The sequence below is a fragment of the Amblyomma mixtum genome, chromosome 2, assembly GCF_055824585.1.
Source record: "Amblyomma mixtum isolate Tamu chromosome 2, ASM5582458v1, whole genome shotgun sequence".
NCBI lineage: Eukaryota > Metazoa > Arthropoda > Arachnida > Ixodida > Ixodidae > Amblyomma > Amblyomma mixtum.
In genome coordinates, this window is record NC_143013.1 from 192,141,485 (window position 1) to 192,166,672 (window position 25,188).

At 48.4% G+C, this 25,188-nt stretch overlaps 1 long non-coding RNA gene across 1 annotated transcript; it reads right to left on the reverse strand.

Annotated features, from left to right (window-relative positions):
* Positions 1-1,897: 1,897 nt before the first annotated feature.
* On the reverse strand, positions 1,898-2,573 carry LOC149361932 (uncharacterized). The gene is made up of 2 exons (XR_016288464.1): positions 2,231-2,573; positions 1,898-2,147 (listed from the first exon to the last, which is right to left on the reverse strand). It is a non-coding gene; the product is annotated as an uncharacterized LOC149361932 (long non-coding RNA).
* Positions 2,574-25,188: the final 22,615 nt, after the last annotated feature.

Here is a 25,188-nt window from a genome sequence, read left to right on the forward strand (position 1 = left end):
TCACTTTACTACCGGTGATCTTGGTGAATTCTTTTACGCATGCCACGGCCTCGGTTATACCCTCCCGGTTCACTGTGAACACCGCGACATCATCCGCATAAGCCAGCAGCTTAACTTCTGCTGCCTGTAGCTGGAATCCTCGAATTTTTTCACTTTCCATGATATTCAAACACAACGCTTCAATGTAAATGCAGAATAGAAGAGGGCTGAGGGGACAACCCTGGCGCACCGAACGCTGCAGGCTAATGGGGGCCCCCAAACTCTTATTTACAATTAATCTTGTCGTGCAGCTCCGGTACGCCAAGGCCACTCCCTCACAAATAATGGACCCTAAATTCACATGGTCGAGTATGCAGAACAGGATATCGTGCGAAACACAATCGAATGCCTTCTCAAGATCTAGCTGAAGGATGGCTACACAGCTATTTGTGTAATCACAACATTCCAGCACACACCTCGCTTTATGAATATTGGAAACAATACAGCGTCCCTTGATCCCACACGTCTGGTGGGGACCGACTATATCCTGAATTACTGACTGTAGTCTACAGGCTAAAATCTTCATGAAAACTTTATAATCCACGTTTGTGAGGGCGATAGGACGATATGCTGTGACCTGCTTTAACTTTTCTGCGTCATCGGATTTAGGGATTAGCACTGTATGGGATTTACCATAAGACGGGGGCAATTCATTTTCTTTATAGGCTTCGTTAAAAACTGCTGTCAGTACTGGCACTATTTCGCGTTTATATGCTTTGTAAAAAGCGGCGCTTAACCCATCAGGTCCAGGAGATTTTCCCAGGTTCAAATTTTCTATCGCTTGCTCGACCTCCGACGCAGTTATCGACAGCTGCAGCCTTTCTTTCTGTTCGTCATCTAATCGCGGCAAAGCGCCAAGAAACTTTTCCTTGAATGCGCTCACATCCACTTCTTGCTTTGCAAACAGCGCCTGATAATATTCAAGAAATGCCTGCTGGATATGCCCGCTTTCTCCAGATAACGCCCCGCCCCATTCAATCTGTTCAATGTGGTTTCGTTGAGCATGCGTTTTTTCCATTCCTAGCGCTCGTTTTGAAGGTGTCTCCCCATCAGCTATATCTTGCGCCCTAGCCCGCACCAGTGCGCCACGATAGCGTTCTTCGTCAAAGAGTTCAATCTTATTTTTTATTTTCCTAATGTCATCCATCCATTTGCCAGGCTCTTCGCTTTCTCTTTCGAGAAGTCTAGCTAGTAAAGATCTTAAATTGTCCTCCTCACGCTTCTCCTCTTGTCGTATGCAACTTGACCTTTCGATTGCTGCTATTTTTATTTGTTGTTTGCAAAGTTCCCACTGCTGCCATACTTTCAGTTCCCCGCTCGGCTTTAATTTACTGATTTCTTCGTTTACTTTCCCGCTAAAGATGTCGTCTGTAATGAGCTTATTATTTAATTTCCACATCTCCCAAGAAAACTGATTTCCTCGTTTCTTTGTCCCTATCCTATACTTCACTAAACAATGATCCGAAAATGATACCGGTACTACATTGTAGCTACTGCATTTTGAAATAACGTTCGGTGACACATAAATGCGATCTAGCCGTGCATGGCTTGACCGTTGAAAATGGGTGAGTCTCACACAACGCTCGCCTTCTAAACATTCGGCCACATTATCGAGGTTGCACGTGTCTATAATTTCTGAGAGTACTTCAGTACTTCTGTCCCTAAATGCCCTTGCACTCGTTTTGTCACAGCCCCTCAGGACGCAATTGAAGTCACCCATTACGATCAGGCATTTCTCACAACTGAAGTGCTTTTGTACGCGTTGAAAAAACGCTGTCCTCTCATCCACCGCATTTGGGGCGTACACACAAATGATGCGCCAATATGTTTTGTCGTACAGGAGGTCAACCAAAACAAATCGACCCGAAGGACACGCCGTATATGCCTGAACCTCAAGTCCCGGTACATTCTTTACAAAGATGACACAACCCGCAGACGTTCCTACAGCGTGGGCGACAACTGCAAAAAACCTAGACGTGAAACGTCTCACCATGCTCCCGGTCTCCTCTTCCCCGTCAATTTTCGTTTCCTGCACTGCCAGGACGTCAATGTCGTGCTCAGTTAAAAGGCGGTACACCTGGCTCTGCTTCTTCTTACTTGCCAGTCCCCTGACATTAAGTGTACCGACTTTCATGGGGAACGCATGAGCCATTTTAATGCAGAAGAAAGAGGCCGGGAACATGGTGCTTACCCTTCACGTCTAGCGCTTGGCTAGACGACATCGTTGACACCGGAGCCATCCGGTGCTGGTGCCAGGCCTGGCAGCGGGGGCGGCTTGTCAAGGGCTCTCCTCTCCGTCGACACATTTGATCGTGTCCGGATGGACGACCGCCGTCCTTGGGTCGTTTTTGCCGGCGGCTCTTCGACGCTGGGGGCTTCCGCCTTGTCGTCTTCGGTTCCGGTCTGGGCGTGTGGCCGCTTCGCTGGGGCAGGGACGCCGGTCGTGCGGGCGCCGCTCTGGTCAAGGTTCTCCTCGGTCTGAGTCGCTGGCTCGGTTTCTTGGAACGCTGGCACGCTTACTTCACCGCTCGACGCCTCCGTCTCCTTTCTAGTAGGTTCTGCCCCCTCAGGCTTGCGTCCGGCATCGCCATGCCAGCTCCGCCATGCCAGCTCGATGGTTTGGAATGAACAAAGGCACGTCTAGTGAATACGGTGTCTTCGCTCACTGCCATCCTCCTCCCTTCCCTTCCGGCGAGGTTTAGGTGTCCACCGAGATATGAGAGAGAAATACATTTCCTTTCCTCAAAAAAATCTCTGCCTCTCCCGTAACCGAGAGTAGAGTAAGCATGAAATGTTTACGGGCCTAATGTCATCTCGGTGGACACCCGAACCGCACCGTACAGGAAGGGAGGAACGCCACCACCCGTTCAGCGCGATGCCTTGCCATTTGGTTTTTTGAGGAAAGGAAATGGCGCAGTAATTCTCTGCCATCTCGGTGGACACCCGAACCGCACCGTAAAGCAAGGGAGGAACGCCACCACCCGTTCGGCGCGATGCCTTGCCCTTTGAACGCAGCGCTTCTCCCCCGGGCCCCTGTGCACCTGCGCAGCTTTTCTTCGATGCGCGAAGCCCCTAAGAGATCACGTACGACAACGAAGTGTACGTGGCATTTATGTGCTTTTTGCAGGCGTTATTAGAAATCGGAAATTATAATTCCGTGCATTACCAAACGCACAGCGCGACTGATATCTTGATAAACATTGAGAAGGCACTGGCAGCAGTTATTTTTTGTGACTCGTTTGGAGACCAACCGTTGCTTGCATGCCGGTCGCGTAGGAGGGCTTAGAGAGTCTCGTTAAATCTCGTTAAGTCTCGTACGGTGCCCGGATGTTCTCGTTTCAGAGCCCGGATGACTGGAATTCAGTGCCCGGTTGACTCGATTTCAGTGCCCGGATGACTCGATTTCAGTGCCCGGATGACTCGATTTCAGTGCCCGGATGAGTGGATTTCAGTGCCCGGATGATGGCTCTCGGTCTCGGCGTGACGTCACCACACTGCCGACAACGGGGGCTAAAAGCATTTCATGCTTAAAAAGTTCCTGGCCCCGTGTATGAGTGACCTCAGTGCCCGACAGAATCGAGCCGCATCCTATGTTGACGTTTCAGACCATTTGGCTTTAGCAGACTTACTGTTAGAATTCCGCACAGTACTTATCACAGAATACTAATTGTGGTCGGAAGAAGAACACCTCACCAGCATCGCTAGTGTATATCAAGTAGTACTTACTACAGTGAAATACATGTTATGGACAACTTTTTACAAACTGGGCATGAAGGGGCTCCAAATCACCCAAACAGCAAAAACAAGATAGCACAAACACCGTACGAGAGAGGAAAAGCACACCAAATGATTGAAAGAAATAGTTGCCCGGTTTCCGGGCAGTTTGGCCAGAGAGGCCTCTGAAATAATCATTACTTTACGAAAGCGTGATTTCAACCGAACAGCAAACGCAATGGCAGTACATTATGCGAGTTTTCCATAGCCTAGGGAAACCATTAAGAAATAGCCTGTTTGGTGGCGCATCAGCGCACTCTTGTGGAGCAAGTTAATGCACAACACGCGCAATCAAACTAACACATTAAAAAATTTTTCCCAGAATATCCGAGAAGGGCATCGCATTTTTACGAATCATACAAGTTTCTAATTGTTACTGAAACGTGACAAAGGCGGCAGTTTACAAAAGAAAAAAAGCGAACAGTTTTCCGAATATATTTTTTCTTTTGCAAATAAGGTCTTTAGCTTATAAAACGAAGTGTTTGCGCATGAAAAATAGGTATTTTGCGCTCTCGCGCAAGTGCTTCATGACTAGGCAGGCAAAAATATACATAGTGGTAAAGGGGCCGAGGGGACGAGCATAACAATAAAATCTTCATGCATCCGCTGCCGCGACAAAGAACACAAAAGATGACGATGAATATGAACAAATAAAAACGAACAGAAACACAAATAAAGTTTACTTACGCTAGTAAACAAAAATGACCGCTCATAGAGAAGACGCAATGAGTCAGCAGAGCATTACATAAAATGGCGCGCAACAAAGGGTGGTCTACCCGGTGTGAAGTGTCTCGAAAGAAAAAGAAGCTCGATATATCTGCCGCTGATAAAAAGGAGCCAGGGCCCGCCACCGGCGACTGTTAGGAGATTCATGTCTTATGGATTCAAAGCACGAACCCCCTACAGAAATCGCGAAAACTTTGTAAAGGCCTTAAATATAAAGCAGAACGCGGTAATGATTTGCATAACGTATTGTCACCTAGTGGTGAAGGCAGTCTGGCACTCAGAAAGACAGCGAAAAGGTCTTCCATATGAAGCGGATTATTGGGCGGACGAGCGCCTACAATGCCTCGGCGGCGGCGTTAGCAACAAGCGTGCTCGGCAGTCATCGAACAAAATGGTTGGCGTTCTCTGCAGGGCTCAATTTGAAGCTGGCAAGGAGCCATCGAGATAAGGCGCCAAAGCAACTACAGCAATCTGGGACAAAGTGGAAGTGGTTGCTCGCGGCTCCGATCATTTGGGATAGGTCGGGTCGCATCCCGCATAACATGCGAACGATAAAGCCAAGCGCCGGAGGCACTGAGCGTGGGCGAACATTACAAAGATTCGTGGCAATATCTTTTGTTGCAAAAAGTAGGTTATACGCGGTAGCACTGTTATTTACTGAGGCGTCAATATGTACCGGTCGCACGTGCGGTCCTGTCATCACCGCAGGAATTAGTAGAGAGCGTTGTAATGGCTTATAGCAAGCACAGCCGGCTGCACTTTGTAGTTACTGAACTGGAATGCAATGCCTGCGTGTAACCGGAAGTGCTCTACACCACACAGTTGGCAGAGAGGGGAAGTAGATCGAGTGGAATATCATAAAGACCGTTAACGCTACACAAGGAAATTTCTTTCTTTATTCCCGAGACTAAAAAGGTCTACGGAGAAAGGACCCTAACTCATGCAGAGACTAAGTTGTGGAATAGCCTTCTAGAAGTAATAAAGTGAAGCCATAATTTTCCCCTGTAGCTGAGAAGACATTGCAAGCCAGAGTGATGCCAGTGCATTTCTTTTCTGAGCTTCGACTGTTGTGTTTTGACCAAGTTTTTGTTTTTGTTTGGTTTATTACGGTTTAACGTCCCAAAGCGACTCAGGTTATGAGGGATGCTTAGTGAAGGGCTCCGGAAATTTCCACCACCTGGGGTTCTTTAACGTGCACTGACATGGCAGAGTACACGGGCCTTTAGAATTTCGCGTCCATAGAAATTCTGCCGCCGCGGCGGGGATCGAACCCGCGTCTTTCGGGTCAGCAGGGTTACACACTAGTTTTGGACAAAATTGGCCGAGGTCAAATAATTTTTACGCGGCAGCGTTTTCTAAGCGGCGGCTTAAAAAACCTTGTCGATTTGAATGAAGTGAAGCAATTTTTGTTCCTAACGTTCCTAGAAACTTCATAAATTTCTTTTCTTGCAAATTCTCCCCTTTTTTTTCAAAGACGGGAAAATTACTCGAATGGAACATTACCGTTGCTTCCTAGCTTGTCACAAATGGCTGTCCCCGCTGCTGTCCACCATGTTTACCTAATCTCAGTATATAATATGCGATTTCAGTAAGCCAAGGAAGCCGCCATGCATTGCATATTGACAAAACGTGCTGCAAAATTGCTGAAAGAAGCCCCACATATGAGCTTTTAGAGCGAAAGCTGTAGTACTCTCGACCGAACGAAAGTTTCACTGTGCGTTGCCGGAGCCTCGAGCTGAGTAGCAGGTGGTTAGCAAAGGCGTCCCTAGCAACCGGATCTGTGTCTAGAAACAGGTTGATGCTTTGCCGAGCTCTGCACGGCGCAGCTTCGCTGGATCGCTAGAATAAGATAGCATATAGGCGTGTACTGTTAGTGCGGTTAACCATTATGTTCTCAATCAGCGTAATTAGTAGTAAACAGCCACCGCGGCGGCTCAGTGGTTATGGTGCTCGGCTGATGACCCGAAAGACGCGGGTTCGATCCCGGCCGCGGCGGTTTAATTTCTTTGGAGGAGAAATTCTAGAGGCCCGTGTGCTGTGCGATGTCAGTGCACGTTAAAGAACCCCAGGTGGTCGAAATTTCCGGAGCCCTCCACTACGGCGTCTCTCATAGCCTTAGTCGCTTTGGGACGTTAAACCCCATAAACCAAACCAAACCAAATTAGTAGTAAACATAAGAATGCCCACACGTAATACATCATTGGAAGAATAAGTTTAGCCTAATTTAGTGACATTAATTAGACAGATTAATTACCATGATTAATGAGTTGGTATGTGTGTTTCTTTAGCAACGGATATCTACAAGCGCTAAACACGCGACATGACCTTCTGCTCGACCTTGAAAAAGAATTTAGGGAAATATAAGAATAGCAATTGGTGAAGGGATTACGTCATGCACGGTGTAATGCCATAATGTCAATCGCATAATTTCATAGCATAATGTCAATCGGCGCGTTGAAAAGGCGCCTACCGAGAACGTGCTCAACCTTACAGACGTCAAGACGCGTCCAAGCGACCGAAACAGCAGAGCTTTCGTTCTCTACCCTTGTTCAACAATTGTTGAACCGGAGCTTTTTACTTCGGCACATTTGTTAAGGCGAACGCATTTAATGGCTCATTCTCCCGTCAGTACGGCATTACATCCAGCGCCTAGGGTGACTCATCGACGAGCGCAGCTGCCAAAAGGTGGTCATGTTTGACGGGTGTCCACCGAGATGTGTGAGACAGTTCCTGCATCATTTACTTTCCTCAAATACAATTTAATTTCCTTCATTACTGCACCCCTTCGCTTTCCTTCTTTCACTCCCACTTCCTGCCTTTCTTTACGGTGCACTTCGGATGTCCACCGAGATGACGGAGAATTACTGCGCCATTTCGTTTTCTCAAAAATTCGTTGCGTTCAAAGGTGTTTCCAACGGGCAAGGCATCGCGCCGAACGGGCGATGGCGTTCCGTGGACTCCCTGGCAGCGTTGCAACATGCTGGCGCGTTCCACTCCTAAAGGCGAAGCTTAATTGTCATTAATTAGTAATTAGTCAGTAATATAGCGTGGTATCATACAGCGCTGACGTCACCGGTGCCACGGAGGCAGTGAAATAGTGCGCAAAACGCTTTTGCCTCTGCGCACTTTAGACAGTCGAAGTGGCCCATGAATATTTTATGTTATACATTCGTTCTCAGGACACCTTGCGCGCCGAAGCGTTGCAGCATGAGAGTAGGCACAAAAATAAAAAAAAAAGCTGCCGATGATTACGTTATTTCCTAATGCCAAATTTGAGCGCAGCACTTCAGCTGTTTCAGCTTTTCGATCGAATGAGGCAAAGTATTCGAGCAAGACATGAGTGTACAGTTACAGACAACTTGTTATTGTTCACACATATTACGTCCTCAAGAAATACTCCGATAAAAGTCCTTGCTTGTTGTGAAGGAAGCTTTGTGGTCAGAGATATAGGTAAATATATGCTCGAATTGCAGCGCCAATCCCTGGTTCTCAAAGAAGAGGTCTACGCAAGTATTTTGCGAGGTTGTCACAGCCGTGGGTGGTGGTGGTGGCGGTGAAAACTTTTAATTGATGAAATAGAGTTTGGGAGCCACAGAGTGGCCCCGCTACATGGTCGGCGTCCCTAGTCCGGGACACCGCATGACAAGGCCCCGTCTCTCGCCCGTTTCACCAGAGCCCTTTGAGACTCAAGCGAAGAGCAGTTGAGGAGGGCAGTCTCCCATGCCTCTCTGGAAGGGGTAAACGAAGGCGGGAGGTGGGGATTTTGAGTACATTCCCACACCATGTGAAAGATATCACAGGTCTCCCCACAGTGCGGGCATCGCTCATCCGTGTTAGGATCGTAATGTTTTATGATTGCAGGACAGAGTAGAGTACCTGTCTGCAGGCGGCTTAAAGTTCGCTCCTCCTTGTTACTCAGCCCCTTTGCAGGGGCCGGGAAAAGGCGGTGGTTGTCGCTATAATGCGTTATTATTTCCCTGAATCGTAGCAGCGGCTGGTTAGTCTCCGAGCCAGAAGAGTTGGGATGAGGAGCCTGGTGAATAAGCGCTCGGGCAGCCGCGTCAGCGGCCTTATTACCTCGTAAGTCCTGGTGGCCAGGAGCCCAAATGATTCTTTTCGGTGTTGGATCAGTGGCAGTCCGTCTTAGAATGCAAGCAGCCAAGGGGGAGATCTCCCCTGGCAAGTAATGATCACATGCTTTTCGGGAGTCTGTGATGATGATTCTCGAATTGGCGTGGGCGGCAGCAAGCGCTATCGCTACTTCCTCGGCTCGCATTGAATTCGGGGCTCGAAAGGAGAGTCCATCAACGTGCATTTCCCGGTGAACGACAGCGGCCGTGTAAAATCCCGTGGGCGATGGCCCTGCTACGTCTACATAATATACACCGGGTCGGAAGCCGTGTTGTCTCTCAAGAGCCCAAGCCCGCGCTTGTCGTCTGTTTTCGTGCATGTCGGTGTTCATGTTACGGGGGAGCGGGGAGACCTAGAGCATATGGCGCCACAGTACTGGGATACGCTCCGCCTCCTCTGGAGTGCAGTCGTGTTGGATGTGTAAGCGGTTTAGCAGGCGGCGCCCAGGGGCCATCTGCATGAGCCGCGTGTATTGGTTCACGAGGTGGGCCTCCCGCAGCTCTTGGTAGGAGTTTAGCGCCCCCAATGCCTTGAGTTTGGCATTAGAGGTAGCCACCGGGAGATCCAGGGCTCGCTTAGTTGCCTTGCGGATGATGGCGTCTATTCGCGCCTCGTCTTGCTTAGTAGTGCGGAGATATGGCACGGCGTAGAGGATCCGGCTAGTCACGAAGGCATAGACGAGCCGAAGCGTGTCCTTGCCCTCGCAGACCGCCCCGCTTGTTGGAAACGCGGCGGATCATGTGCCTTACCTGTTCGCCTACTCTCTTGAGTTTCACAATGGTGGAGTCCGGTCTGAGTCTGTAGTGAATGAAAAGGCCCAGAATACGGAGCTCCTCCACCTCTCTAATAGGACTTCCTGACAGAGAGATATGAATTGCTGTCCTATCCTTTGGATTCGCTCTGACATGCAGAAGTTCTGATTTCGCTGGAGCACATTGGAACCCGCAGTCAATAGCATACGCATCGACTATGGAAGCGGCCTGCTGAAGGCGGGCCTCCATGTCCACAAGGCTCCCCTCAGTGGTCCAAATTGAGGCGTTACAAGTGAGAGGAACGGGATGTTCTCCCACATGAGTGGTAGAGAGAGAGAGAGAGAGAAAACTTTATTAACAAAGGAATTCGGGGCACGCCCCAGGGTCCCCGCACGACCCCACTGCACTCAAGTGTTTATGTTCCTGAGGTCCATAACACTGGCAGCACGGCCGGTGGCGATGGTCTGCACGGCCGGGTCCTCCGAATGCAGCAGGGTCTCCCAGTCCTCCCAGGTCTTGAGGTTCTCTAGGTCCCGCGGGGGAGGGTCCGCCGGGCAGAGGGAAAGGATGTGGAGGGAAGAAGCGAAGGGTTCTGGGCATAGGGCGCAAGCTGGAGTGGGGAAGGAGGGATGATAGTGGGTTAGGGTAAGGGGCGAGGGGAGAGTATGTGTTTGTAATCTGCGCCAGAGTGTTGCGTGTCTGTTATCTAGGGAGGGGTGGGGCGGGGGGTAGAGCTGGCGAGAGGCTCTGTATGCCTGGGTCAGCTCACTGAATGAGTGCATGCGATCCTTCGTGAATCCCCGATCCGAGGCCACCTGAGCCCGGTTTAAAGAACCTCGGGCTAAAAGGTTGGCGGCCTCGTTTCCGGGATTCCCGGAGTGCGCAGGCACCCATATCAGCTCCACATGGCGGGGCGGGGGTGCATGTTTGTTTGTCTTTATATCTACATTAATGTCCCCACCCACCCTGCCACCTGGCAGGTGGAAGTTAATAGTTTATCATGAGCGTTCGCTCACCGTTGTCAGCGCTAACGCATACGGCTAGCCCACATCTCTCTCTTATCACCCCACGTACCTATAAGCGCTATTGAGACGTCCAATGACCAAGGGATCCAGTTATGCTCACTTCCTTTCCTTAAGATGAACGAAGTGTAAAACGTTGTCGACGCCAACGCCAATGAACACCGCTTATGGCTGCAGCGCCGCGTTTCTGGCACAACGTTGTCAATGCCTGCAGCCCACATCTCTCTCTCATTATCCCATGTACCTATAAGCTCGATTCAGGCGTCTACTGTCCAAGGAAGCCAGTTATGTGCACTTCCTTTCCTTAAAATGATCGGAGTGTAGAGCTTTGTTCTCCAACAAAGTTGTCAATGCCAACGCATGCAGCGCACATGCAGCAGCGGCGGGGATCGAACCCGGGCCTTTCGGATCAGGAGCCGAGCGCTATAACTACTGAGCCACCGCGGCGGCTAAACAAGAAGGCGCCGACCACCGAAGCGGAACTGCTTGCCTCGCCACAAATGCTCCGGAATAATTTCGACTAATTGGGGATGTTTAACATGCGATGTCAGTGGACGTTAAAGGTGGTGGTGGCGAAAATATTTTTATGAAATAGTTTAGGAGGTTGTAGCGGCGGTTGGAGCTCTCAGTCCGGAACCCCATTGGCGTAGGCTGCTGTCCGGGCTCTTTCGATGAGTTGCTTTTGACTGGTATCGTCCGGGCTGGTCAGAGCTGCCTCCCACCTCTCCTGCGTTGGCTGGCTATTAACAGTGATGACCTGATTTCGTTGGCAGGCCCATACCATATTGTGCAGGTCCGCCTTCTGCCCGCAGAATTTGCATCGTGAGTCAAATGACTCCAGGTCTATGGCGTGTAGTCTTCGTGGGTTGTTGTAAGTGTTGGTCTGAAGCTTTCGGAGGTGTTGTTCCTCCCCTTTGTCTAGTGTCTTAGCCGGCGGAGGGTAGACCCAACGGGATAGTCTTAAGTGCTGAAGTATGTCATTGTAAGTAAGTAGTAAGGTAGGAGGTTCCACGGCATCCGTACTGGGTGCCCGGGGGAGAAATGTCGGGCTGAGGCATGTGCGCACTCGTTCCCTGGGATGCCCTGATGACCTGGTACCCATATTAAGTGTTGTTGTGTTGGTTGGCAGCCACGGGTGTAGCTGTCTTGCAGGATTTTAGCTGCTAGCGGTGCGACCCTGCCCCTGAGGTAATTGCGATACGCTGTCTGTGAATCTGTGAGAATGTATTCTGATCTAGAGTGTCTTGCAGCTAGAGCAATCGCTACTTCTTCCGCAGCCAGTATGTCCTGGCTAGCCAGTACTAGTCCGTCCACTGTTTTATTTTGGTGCACTACCGCGACGGCCGTCATTCCCTGCTCAGGACCCGCAGCATTGACATAGACCCCGCCCTCGCGACCGCCGTAGCGCCTTTTCATGGCTTCGGCTCGTGCTTGTCGTCTTTACTGGTGAAAATAGGGGTGCATATTCCTGGGTAGTGGAGCTGCCTTGAGTTGTCCTCTCCATGAAACTGGGATGTCGGTTTTGGTGTCTAGCTGTCGGGGGCCATTGATGTTTAAATCACTGAGGACTTGTCGGCCAGTCCGAGTTGTGGAGAGCCGTACCACCTGCGCCATAAGGTGTGCCTCTATCAGCTCATCTATCGTGTTGTACACACCCAGTCTGAGGAGCTGGTCCGTCGATGTCACAAGAGGGAGACCCAAGGCCTTCTTGTAGGCTGTTCTGATTATGATGTAGAGCTTTTTGATGATCCCCAGGTGGTCCAAATTATTCCAGAGGTATCCACTACGGCCCCACTTTCCGTCTATTACCCCGTGTTTCGATGTGGTTAGGGTGTCCATCGAGATATGTGAGACAGTTACTGCGTTATTTCCTTTCCACAAAACCAATTTTCAATCCAATTTTATTTTCTGCGTCTCGCTATCATGGCAACTCAATGCACGAAGCTTTTTATTAGTTTCTAAATGCTTGGGCATCGAAGTGCTAGCGACAGAACACCTCAGATTTCAGGACTGGTTCTGGATTTGTGCGAATCTTAGGCTTAGCGAGTAGGCGTAGTTTGGTTGTCACTGAGGCACAATAAGAAAGCGCGGAGTTTTCAAACAGCTCCTCGTTCTTGCCTGTGAAAGGGGCTGTAAACTATTTATTTTACAGATTTTTTTATTTACTCACCACGTCTAGCCCATGACAACTAATAATGATGAATGAAATTAAATATGCGTTATTTACAATGTATCGTTTCTCTTTCCAGCCGAAATGGCGCTGCGAGAAGCTTGGGCAATACAGATGCTGCCGACTCCTTATTCTATGGGTTATACGAGTACGCACGGAAAACCTCCGGGCTGAGTGCGAATAAGGCGTCCCGGTAATTTAGTCCCCTATTCTAAATCTGTGTATTTTCGATGCAGATGGCGCACATGGCCTATCTAGTTACCTTCATAGCTTGAAGAGCCGCGTCCACTATCCATTTCTGCTCAAGCTCAATAGCCCGGTCGGCCTACCTCGCCGCTGTCGCGCCTGGACGCGCCATACACCGCGTACGCTCTTCATCGTGCTTCAAGATGCGTTAGGCACGATAGGCAGCCCTCACATATTCGTGTACTGCTACAAAAGCTGCCGTTTGCGTCATAGACTAGCCTTTCTTATCTGTTGACTAAACCAGCTCCGTAACAAGGCCACGGCAACAGCTACTGCTGCCCGACATTTGCAAGTGCTTAATGAGCGGAGGACAGATGAGGAAAATGATTATTCTTTAGAGCGGCGGTTTATATTATCAATAGACCGATGTTAGTTCGTCTCGCAATGCCGCCTCTGCTGCGGAGAATGCCGGCATTTTGTAGTCCTTGGCCGAGATCCATGGCAACTATTCAGGAAGCAGGGGCTGGGTAAGAAAGGAAAGGCCTTCTCGCAGGTGCAACTACCCTTTGAAGCTTCAGGCTACGGTTTGTTTCTAAGCCGGAGTCACTTCACTTTGAGGCATGCATAGATTTAACAACAGATAAAATGCCAACCAGAGTAAAAGCATCTTGGGCCAAAAATACGTTAGTTTCTTCCCCTAAAACAGTACATTAAGGAAATATAGTGGTCATCTCCATATTCGTAGTCGTAGGATAGCAACCGACCAGCAGAGCGCACAAAGAAATGCACCGACGGGAGAAACCAATCGTTACATTCCTGAATGGGGCTAGATGTGGCGGCCGCACCTGGAACAGGATAGGGCTAACTAGAGTAATATGGGAGATGCCTTGCTCCTGAAGAGACCGTAGCTAGGCTGATTATGATGGTGATTTCCATCTTGCGAGAATGTGCGCTCAATATGTGTGCTGCGAGTAAGCGTTCTCAATAAAAATCCTTGTTTGCGGTGTTTCTTGACGCTCTTAGGACTTTTCTCAATAGCATGAAAAGGGCAGCACTAAAATTTGACAGATCAGACTGGGCATGCACTGGACTTTCATTGAGCGTGTTTCTCCTTTCGTATTTTTTTTTCATTGAGCGTATGCCCCTTCCTCTCTTACCCGTGGAGTCTTGTGTTGCTGCTGCTTCGTCGCAACCGTTTATCCTTCCAGTAACTGGATGACGGGTATGTGTGCTTTCCCTACTTCATTAATTTTTTTTCTTCCGGCGAAGCTGCTACTTCAAGATTACTTCTTTGTCTCCTTTTTGTTGCACCAGGTGCACTGCGGAAGTTGACGTGCAGAGCGCTGGGGCATTTTTCTTTGCCACATCACGGTTTGCTTCTGGTTATCCGGTTCATGCAGTTACTCTCGAGGCATGGTCTACCATTTTTTGCCCCCCCGGTTCCCCCCCCCCCCCCCCCCTGAACCAAGAAAGATTTGTGCCTGAGTTGGAATAAAGGTGGAGCGAATGCAATCCAGGTGGAACGCATAAATCGCTATCTCTGCTCGCTTTACAACGTTCAGAAAGAGCCAGTAGAAGCGAAACTGGTCAGGGACCGTATAGCATTTCTTGCACCCAGCACTGATTGGTGACAGTGAACTCCACCTAGTTTGCTGAGTTATGAATTCACGATGACGTAGGATATGTGAGCAATTGTACTTAAGGGAACTTTGAGGAGAAACTGAAGTTGGCCTGTATCGAAAGGCTGTTCAAATATGACCAGAAAGAGACTGCTGTCGCCAAAAAACGGAGCTTTCATAAACTAGAAAAAAATGTCTGAAAAGTATATACAGGTGTCGCCGTCACCAGCCAATTTTGCAGGTGAACTGCGTGCCTCAAGAAAGATTTTTTTCACGGCTCCCAGATGCTGTGCTGCACTGTCATTAATTCAAAAGTTGCAGCAACCAGACCCCAATGAGATTAAATTGAGGAGATTTTAAATTTAATTTTTTCGTCAATGATAGCGTCTTTTGCACCCGTAGAAATTTTAAAGACACAGAAAGCACCAGAGAATTACTTTTTACTCAGAACAATAATTGGATGCTCTTGTCCTCAGTGTAGTGTGTCGGCACGGCTGTGGCTTATGAAACTCAATGAATTCCGGCGAAAACAGAGCGCGAAATAAAGGACCTTAAATAGGAGACACCGCACACACGCACCGCTAACAACTAAAGGTTTATTGCATTGCTCGTAATAAATACCAGAAGAATGAAATAAAGTATACTGCCAAAACAAAAACAGCTTGGAACGTTAAACCCCAATAAACCAATAACCTAACAGTTAATGTATTTCACGCGCTGTTTCGTCGAAATCATGTACAAACTGGCCGGGCAACCTTTTCTGATGCAGTTACGGCCGAATAATAAAATTACTAAAAAATCATGATTTTCTACTAAGACATCATCAGCTTCTTCTGAACATATCACATCGCAAATAATGTCTTGTATGTGGATATCTCCATCGGCAATGAGGCACGTGTTCTTGGCTGCGTGTTAAGTTTTTGTCTAATTGATTTCTTTACGCGACAATAAACGATGGCACACTGCTACAATCAAACGCATTTCCGGGAATAACGAACATCAAATACATTCTTTTTCTTCTTTCCACGGCAGCCACCCTCAAGTTACGCCTTCCTACGCTCTCGACAAGCCTTCTTCCTTCCACCGTACCCCTCCTCCTAATTACAGGATAACTGTACTGCAACTACCCACCGGTAGCACAGTAGTACGCTCTCGCCATACCCTTCTCTTTCCATGGCAACCATCATCCGGCCGGTTTCCATGATAACCGACCTCTGGTTACGCCTGCCTTCGCTGTCGCCATGCCTTCCTCTTCCACTGTAAGCCTCCTTCTCCTGCCAGGCTAAATACTTTCCGGCTCGTTCCCGTGCCAACCAACCACCAGTCGCGTCTTCTTATGCCCTCGACGTACACTCATACTTCCACTGTAATGGCCCTTTAGGTGGGGATTCCTGTGCTCTTTCCACTGCTCTTGCCTGCTCTTGCCTGCTCCACTGCTCTTGCCTGGTAACCGTATATATATATATATATAGCTTTGCCTTTGCGTTGTTTCCGGTTCTTTCAGCACGAAGGGACAACGAGAGAACGCAGTACGAACGACAAAGGCGCCGGCTGTGCAGTAGGGGAGAGGGTGGGGGTAGAGTAGAGTGGAGAGGGAAGGGAAGCCTTTTGGGCTGAAGAAAACGGAATATCGAGTAGGCAGATAGAAATAGCAATGTTGGCGTGTACGAAAAGATTGGCCCCTATCTACGTGTTGTTCCCTGTCTACGATAGCAAAATAGTGCCTGACGTTGCTAATGACTGTGAATTCCGTAGCAATGACTGTTACACGCAAAAAGAATGTGTTATGTTTTAAATATCGCATAGCTATGGAACCCCATTTAGTTGTAATTATACATACTTTGCGACTGTCCTAACTTCGGCCTTCAGTGGAATATGTGCATATCTCCTAATAGAAAAGAAACCCCTAGTAAACTTCGTTGCTTAAGAAGAACCCTAGCGCAGTGTACTTAAGAAATAAAGCTTCTAGCTTGTAAACCCTTCGTGCGGCCGACATTAGAGTGTACTCTGGCTTTATGGGATCTGAAGACCGAAACTTACAAGCGAAACTAGAAAATCTCGGACACGAAGCTATCAAAATCGTTTCTTAGCTGTTAAAGCTGGAATAGATCCCCAACAGCCCTATTGCGATTTGCACGAATCGAAGAGCTGGGTATCGGACGTTTTCACGACGGATTAAAATTACTCGAATTATATTATCATAATAAAATATGAATAGGGTAAGGTATATTAGCTGCGCCCGTTACTCGCCATTGGCGCGTTTCTATAATTCCAAAAAGTCGCAGCATTTTTTATGAAAAATGCACACTTTTAGTGCTCGTTTTTTCCTGCAAAGGTGGTCAATCGCGAGAGAGTGAACTTGTTTCTAGAAGCCCTGAACGAAGCATAAGACACATACATCTTTTTTTCTGGGGGGGGGGGGGGGGGGGAAATTTTTTTGCTATCTTCATGTTTCTATTGCTTTATATTCGGTTTTGCTCTAGAGAAGCGGTTTTCACTCTGTTTGCTAACTTCATCTGCTGCAATGAATTTTTTTTCTGCACTTGTATAACGTTTGTACCCCACTCCTGCCAAAGCAATGTGACAAAGGCCGCAAGTACTTGCCAAATAAATAAAAGAATGCGGGCGATTATCCTTAAGAAAGTGGTACCTTTGTCACTAACGTTATTGGCCAGGTTGACAAAAAAAAAAAGTCTTGATTTTAGAACTGAAAAGCTACATCTGCCTCATTCCCGAGTTCGCTGAACGATATGCCTGATCTGTATATCTAAAATTGTCTGGACAACCATAATAGCTGCAGTGAGTTGTTTGGTGTGTTTAAAGAACTCCTTGTGGCATACTTCCTAACAAATGAGGTCGCGGTAAGCGTAGCGCTTACCATGATCATTTCTATACGCTACAGGTGACTCAGGCATGCATGTTATGAAAACTTATTTACGTAACTAAATATAAGTGCGAAATCACTAATCCGATGGTTCAGACCCTGGTAAAATCGTCTATTGCCGATGTATACCCGTGTCGAAAAACAGGCAAAAAATAGAAATAGCATCAATATCCACTACCGGAAGTCGAACCCGCGGCGGCGCTAACAGAGCAGCTACAAAGGTCGCTGCGCGAGACCACTAGGCTGTCGCAGCAGTTTTTTTTCTTTATTGCATGGAAATCAGTCCCGCTGAGCTAACAAATTATTTACGTACACACGTACTAATCCACAATGCGACACACATTCCCATGTCTTCGTACACTGCACTCCATCTACAGCAGGATACGCCGCGTTGTTAATCTGCACCACACTCTCTCACTACGATTTGCAGAGCGTCGTCTTCGTCAGATTACGTCTGCTTCGTGGGGCGGCACTGCCTGCTCACCATCGTCTTCTACGTACCACAAACCCGCGCTTTGGCTCCGATTCGAATGTAGTTAGCATTGTTTGTATTTTTTAACACTATCGGATACTTTTCCTTATATTTGAGTAAGGGTGATTCGGTGGTTTCATTTTTTGAAAGCCGAGCTGTCCCGGACTAGTTACAGCTACCCGCTGAGGACCGCTATATAGCGGCTTGTCAACAACATGATGCGGGACTTTTGCAAATATCATAAAAACTGCAATTAGCCTCTGTCTTTTTGTGTTATTACGGCACCCTCATTTGCGATTTACGCTATAACACGAGCAGGCATCGTGTCTTGGAGTGACAGGAGTTTACATCTTGCTTCATAAATTGAGCTAATGGATATGTGATTTCTCCATTAAATTGCTATTTAGCTTCTGAATTTTTACATATAATTACGCCACAGGAGGCACACAAACTGAGAAATAGAAACTGATGAAATTAAAAATATGCGAGGCAATTAAAGAAGCCAATCAAAATTTTACAGTCTGAAAAACGATTGTCCTCGTATGGAGATTGTGAATTCATCTACCACAGGATACAAAATAAATTTTTCAAAATTCATATGCCTGGGTTAACTGCAAAGGTAGAAGTAACGAAACAGTTGGTCAGAAAAGCCCTCATGTACATAACATACCAACTGTCTGTAATGCAGGAGGTGCTGGGTTCAATGGCGCTGTGTACCCGCCGCTTCTATAATTTGCCTGGTGTTCGCCCTTTCAGAGGTGAGATGCTTAGGAACTGTGACTTTGTACACAATGGGCTTTAATGTACAAGGCGGATGTCGGTTACTGGGGGATTAATGACGCATTGACGGCGGAATGCAAAGGTGATGTTTAACCACAAGACCACCGCTTCGGTTCCAATCGGAACCCAAGTTCCCCCGAAGCTGAAACTGCAACCGAAGACGGAAGACATGAAACGAACCAGAAGCGAACCGGAGAAAATTCTGGTCCAATAGCGTGCTGGTGCCACGCACTACCATGCTTCGCTCGAATCAGTTCAGCAGATGTACCAAAAGAAGTCAAAATAAAAGTAACGCATAGTGTTCAAGGACGGGGCCGGACAAGAATGACGCAATACATATTCGTGAAACTTTATTTCGAATAACAATCTCTTCAAATTCGCCACCGGAAGTAAGTTTAACTTCATTATAATCATTATCATTATGCGCCTTCTAACTAGGTACTTGGACCAGTCTTCATATTACCGAACATTTGGGTGAAATTCCGAGCACACTTCTTTCAGAGCAAACAAAGTCTCTTGACATTCTAAACGAGTTTTGCATGGGAACCACAATTCTGAAAAAAAGTACATACAAAAATGCAATGAGGAACGCTTCCCTTAGGAGTAGTTGCCAGCTTTATTCGTTGGAAACGAGAGGCACTGTTACCTGAGCTTACGTGAAAAGGGTACCACAGTCTATCAAAACGGCGCTACAGGAATACAAGAGAGTAATGGCGAACTAAAGATGGTTTTACTTTGCGCTCTGGGACCGGTGCCCCAGTCAGAGATACCTTCGGCAGCTGTTTTGCCTTTATGGGGCCATTTTTCTTTAAGAATAGCAGTCCCAATGATGTGCATACCATCTATCATTGTTAAGCGCGTAGGCGAGGACATCTATAGGCTGAGCAAGCAGAGTGCAGCTTTGGAGAACGTTCCCGTTTTGGCGCATTCCGCTCACTGTACTTGCAGATTTTTAAGGACCCTACAGGCGTATAGATATTTGCGCTCATTTGGTCGGCAGCGCAGGCTAGCCCCTTTCGTTGTGCAGAATAGGCTTCTTGACCTCCGCTGCACGCTGTACCGCAAAATCAGGGAGGCGTTCCCTTAGCCGTCGTCCTATTAGTAGGTGAGCTGGGCTTCGACTATCTTATCATCCAAACGCGATAAATGGTAGTTGAAAAGGCCTGCCCAGAACGGTTTTCGAGCATCTTTGGTCTTCAAGAGACGCTTAGCAATCTGAACTCCTTTTTTAATGAGGCAACTGGCTCGGGGAAATCTCATGCTGTATACAACGTGCTTAAAATCATATTCGGGAAAAGTCGCGAAAGGCACGCGAGCTAGTTGCAGACCCCCATCGGTATGCATTTCTTGTAGAATACCATCTCTAGCAAAAACCAATTCGAGCTTCTTGATTACGCTTTCATTCGAGGTCTGCGCTATTGGATTGCAAAAAATTTCTCGCAAGAAAAGGAAAAATGCATATGATCCCTGCTAGGTGGCTATAAGACGACGGCTGACAGCGACTTGAGTAGCCCATTCAACGACCCTGGTTTGAGAGCCTAGGTCTGAGCTGACCGATATGGCCTCGCAATGCTTGAGGGTAGGAACCTTTATTACAGATTCCTATGGCGGCTCCTCTTTAAAGTTCCCCAATGTGCGATCCCAAGAGGCTATTTCGCCACACAGTGTACATTGGGGGCCGTAATCACGGGGATAGAATTTTGATAGTACGGAGTCATGAAGGATATTCTAGTGTCCTCTCCATGTGGTCTCCTGCTCCTTATCTAAGGTTCTTTATGGAGGGGTGAAGGTCCTCCTTTATAGTTTAAAAAGATTGGTAATCGCTTGATAGGAAGCTAGGCCGTCCTTCTAGAAACTCTCAGTAACTACCACGTCCCCTTTTGGGCTGACGAATACTCGAGCTTTCATGTGTGCCGCTTCGTTACCAGGGTTCCCCGAGTGAGCCGGGACACATATCAACTCAACAGTTCAAAGTTTGTTTTTTTTAACCCAATATGTTCATTGCTGCCTGCAATATTCTGCCCCTCGCATAATTGCGTATGACAAATTTAGAGTCACTTAGTATAGCATGGCGTTGGTGTTAATAATTTTAAAAGCGATAGCCGCCACTTCTGCGCCGTTTCTGAGGATCTCGTTTTAGTAGTGTCGCAGACTATCGTCTGCCTTGCGTGTCCACCGCCGCTAGTGCGAACGCTTGTTTCTGTGGCTATTCTGCGGCATCTACATATAGCACGTGTTCATGATGGCTTCACATTCTGCGTAGAGCTTTTGCCCTAGCTTTCCTTCTCCCTTGTGGTGAGCAGGATGCATATTCTTAGGGAGTGGCGTGCCTAGTATTGGCTGAGCGAGGTCTACGCTAGGCGTTCCGCGTTGGGGTAATTTGAGCACAAGGGCTGATATGCGGGCTACTTGTGTCATGTTTATGCACAGCGCAAGGGACGAGGACGAAAAAATACAGGACGGGCACACCCTTCTCCTTTATCGTTCTCGTTCCTTGCGCTGTGCATAAACAATTTGAGTACGCATCATAGACGACTAAGTGGGAAGCTCCTGAACTGCGCCAGATATCGATTCCAACTTTTTCCCAGTGGAATAGCGCTGGAGGTCCTCCAATGTCTGGCTCTTCTGGTCGACGGCAGGCGAAACGGTAGCGCGGGTTGCACTTTGGAGTCGTGTCCTTTATCTGCTTCTGAATTCCGGGCCAAAATATCAGCAGCCGTGCCGTTGCTTTGATTTTATTTATACCAAGATGGCCTTCATAAAGGCTTGCTAGCATCTCCTTACGGATTTATATGAGGTTATCACTTTGGAGACTTCTGTCAGTTTATCATACACGTAGAATAAATGTGATTGGAGACTTGCGTAAGGGCCAGTTACTATACTCAGGTGCCAGCCTCTTAACACTTGCTCCAATTCTAAATCGCTTTTCGTTTGTATGAAATCTTTGCTTGTTTTTTTCACTTACGATACTCGCCGGTATTTGCGTTGCGTGTGTCTTAACGCCTTGCTGTTCCTTAGGCGGGGCACTGTCGGGAGCTGCAATCCGGCACAACGCATGGGCTATAGTAGCAGCTCTTTGCATGGCACGAACTGCATGTCACATTCAAACCTTATCAGTCGCAAAAAAAAAAATCGCTGCAAACGAGGCGGCATTGTCAGGCGAAAGGTATTGAGGAGGTCGATGACCTCTTGAATGGCTGCGTGCAGAAATATGGCAGCCTTCTCCGCACTCGTGCGTTCCTTTCCTGTTGCCTTGAAATATAGGTCGATGAGATGCCTGAATTTCTTCGGACTTTCCGTTGCGCTGTCCAACAGGATGAGAGCACAAGGAAGCGGAAGGGTTTCCGTCAAGCGCTGTTCCAGCTTTTCTGCCACGACGGCGCATTCAAAAGTTGCGGCGTGATTGGGTCGCAAGGCCTAGCTCGGACCGCTGTCAAGTCAGTCCGGACCGCCGTTTAAGCTACATCGAAGCGCGCCCGTTCGACTCCCGGGAAAACACCACTCGGCCAGCATCGGACCAACGAGGCAACGTTCGCCTATCTGCGGGACGGCATCGTCGCGGAACTCTGGCCGTCGGACTGCCGCAGTGCCCGGTGAACAAATTGTGTTTTGTTTGTTTACCTCTCTCTCTTTTGTTAGTGCACTTTATGTGCAATATTGCCTTTGTATTGTAGTCTCTCTCTCGAGTTTAACTTTGCACGAGTTGCATTGTTCTGTTAATCACTTTGTATGTGTTTGTACGAGTGATTGTGAAATCCTCTGTATCGTCTCTTTGCTGCATAAACTTTGTTTTGTTTGTGAACCTTTGGCTCCGACCCATTCTCTGGCTTGCGACCAGCGAAAGCTGGGCACCGAACGCCCAAAAACCTCTTGTCACTTGGTAGCTGGTCTCCGCTAAGTTTGCCACGCTGAGTCGAGGGCATCTCCTTTGAGTCCGAGACCGCTACCCCCACACGCTCTATGGATGTCTGGGAGCTTCCCACTAAAAGTGCGCGAAGTCTGGGTGACAGCTTGCAAGGTGGGAAATATGCAATAAAGAAACTCCAAAGCACGAAAGCCTCTAGCCCTACAGGCAGAATTGGCAGAGCTGCCAAAGATATTTAACAAGCCCAACGTAACCGACACAAGGAAGTACATATAGTAAGGAGAGACTCCGGCATGCTCTAAAGAAGGGTGGCAAAATAAAAGCGTTGAAGAGGAGACTAAGCATAGAGAAAAAATGAGATGTATGCACTACGAGACAGGGGGCAATGTCAATAGCAATAAAGATGAGATAGTTAAAGTAGCCGAACGGTTCTGCAAAAACCATACAGCAGCTATTATATTAAGGACCTTAATGAGGTAGTAGTGCATAGCAATTGGACATCACGCCACTAACGAAACAGGAAGCAAAGAATGCCTTAGGGCGAACACAGAAGGAAAAAGCAGCATGTAAGGATAACAGCAGAATTTATGAAGGACGATTGGGAGATTGTTAGAAGGACTGCCCCCCTTACTTTAAATGAAATGCCATACTACCTCAAGCGTACCCTAATCTTCGAAGAACGCTAACATCATCTTAAGCCATAAGAAAGCAGACGTCAAGAACTTGAAAAATTGCCGACCAACCAGCTTAGTGTCTTTCCTTACAAGTGTTAGGTGGGATTTGCTCGGTGAAGCTTCACAACGGGAGCAGGGCTAACAGCAGTCCGAGGTCAGCTGGTCGACAGAAGCGTGCACCAGGCGATGGCAATGCGGCTCGCGCGTATGCTGCCCGTCGTCTTCTGTGCAATGGATCCCGGACAGAAGAGGAGCCATCCTGGCGACTTAAGGGGCGGGCAAGACAGCGGGGTCGTGGTATATCTTCAGGCGGTTGATATGGACAATCTCACGGCCGCGGCGTCTGAGATCGGATGACGACGTGAGGGGCTCAACAATGTAGTTGACGGGGGATGTTTGCTGCAAGATGCGGTAGGGCCCGTGATAACTAGTGAGCAATTTCCTGGAGAGGCCCAGAGTACGGGGAGGTATCCACAGCCAGACAAGAGAGCCGGGCGAGAAATGCTGGGGAGGTTGATCTTCATCGCGGCGTGTTTTCTGAAGGGTCTGGGTAGCTGTCGTGAGCGACCGGGCGATCTGGCGGCAGTCTTCGGCGTACCTGGCGGCTTCGGAAACGATGGTACACTCAGATGCGTCAGGGTGGTAGGGGAGAACAGTATCAATGGGAACGGAGGGATGTCGGCCGTAAAGGAGAAAGAAAGGAGAAAATCCGGTTGTAGACAGCGTAGCAGTATTGTACGCGAACGTAATATACGGGAGAATGAGGTCCCAGTTCGTGTGGTTCGAACCAACGTACAGGCGCGGACAAAATTAAACGGAGCACGTAACTGTCTTCGAATATTTTTCACGCGTCACCTAATTGAAATTTCCAGCAGTGGTACGCGCATGCTGGTAGAGGAGGTTGGTGGCCTTTCTTGTAGACAAACAACGCGTCTTCATTACCAATGGAAAAAGCGTGATTGCACTTCGAACGCAATAGCGTGCTCCGTTTACTTATGGCCGCGCCTGTACATAGCCAGCATGTCCCCCAGAGTTCGGTTAAAGCATTCAGTGAGGCCGTTTGTCTGAGGGTGGTAAACGGTGCATGTCCGATGGATGACGCTGCACTCACGGAGAAAAGCTTTGATGACGTCAGAGAGGAAGACGCGGCCTCTGTCGCTGAGAAGTTCGCGAGGGGCACCGTGCCGAAGGATGAATCGACGCAGAAGAAAGGATGCCACATCCTGGGCCGTGGCAGCAGAGAGCGCGGCGGTTTCAGCATACCTCGTGAGGTGATCGATGGCAACAATGAGCCATCGTTTGCCAGAAGCAGTATACGGGAGGGGCCCGTATAAATCAATGCCAACGCGGTCGAAAGGGCGAGGCGGACAAGACAGCAGCTGCAACTCGCCAGCAATACGGTTGGTGGGTTTCTTGCGGCGTTGGCAGTCGAGACAGGAGCGTACGTATTTCAAAACGAAATTGTACATGCCACGCCAGTAGTAGCGGAGGCGGAGGCGCTTGTAAGTCTTGAAAAGGCCCGCGTGACCGCATTGCAAGTCACCGTGAAAACATGAACAGATATAGGACCTGAGGTGGCGAGGTATGACCAGGAGCCATTTTCATCCATCACAATGATAATTACGGCAATAAAGCAGGTTATCTCTGATCTCAAAATATGAAGCTTGGCGGCCCAGGGCGCGGGATGGTACAAGCGCCGATGGGTCGGAGAGAAAGTCGAGAAGAGCACGAATCCAGGGATCCAGGGACGTCGATTTCGCAGAGGCTGGCAAGTTCGGCGGTGAGCGGGGAGCGAGACAAGGCGTCGGCGTCCTGATGCTTGCGACCCGATCAGTACACCACTCGGATGTTGTATTCTTGAAGACGCCGCGCCAATCACGCCAGGCGGCCGGAAGGATCCTTTAGTGAGGAAAGCCAACAAAGGGCGTGATGATCCGTAACGACGTCGAAAGGACGGCCGTACACGTAGGGGCGAAACTTGCCTAAGGCCCACACAATGGCGAGGCACTCCTTTTCAGTCAGTCGTCAGTCAGTCCTTTTTTCAGCCTTGGTAAGTGTGCGGCTGGCATAGGCAACGACATATTCGTCGAAACC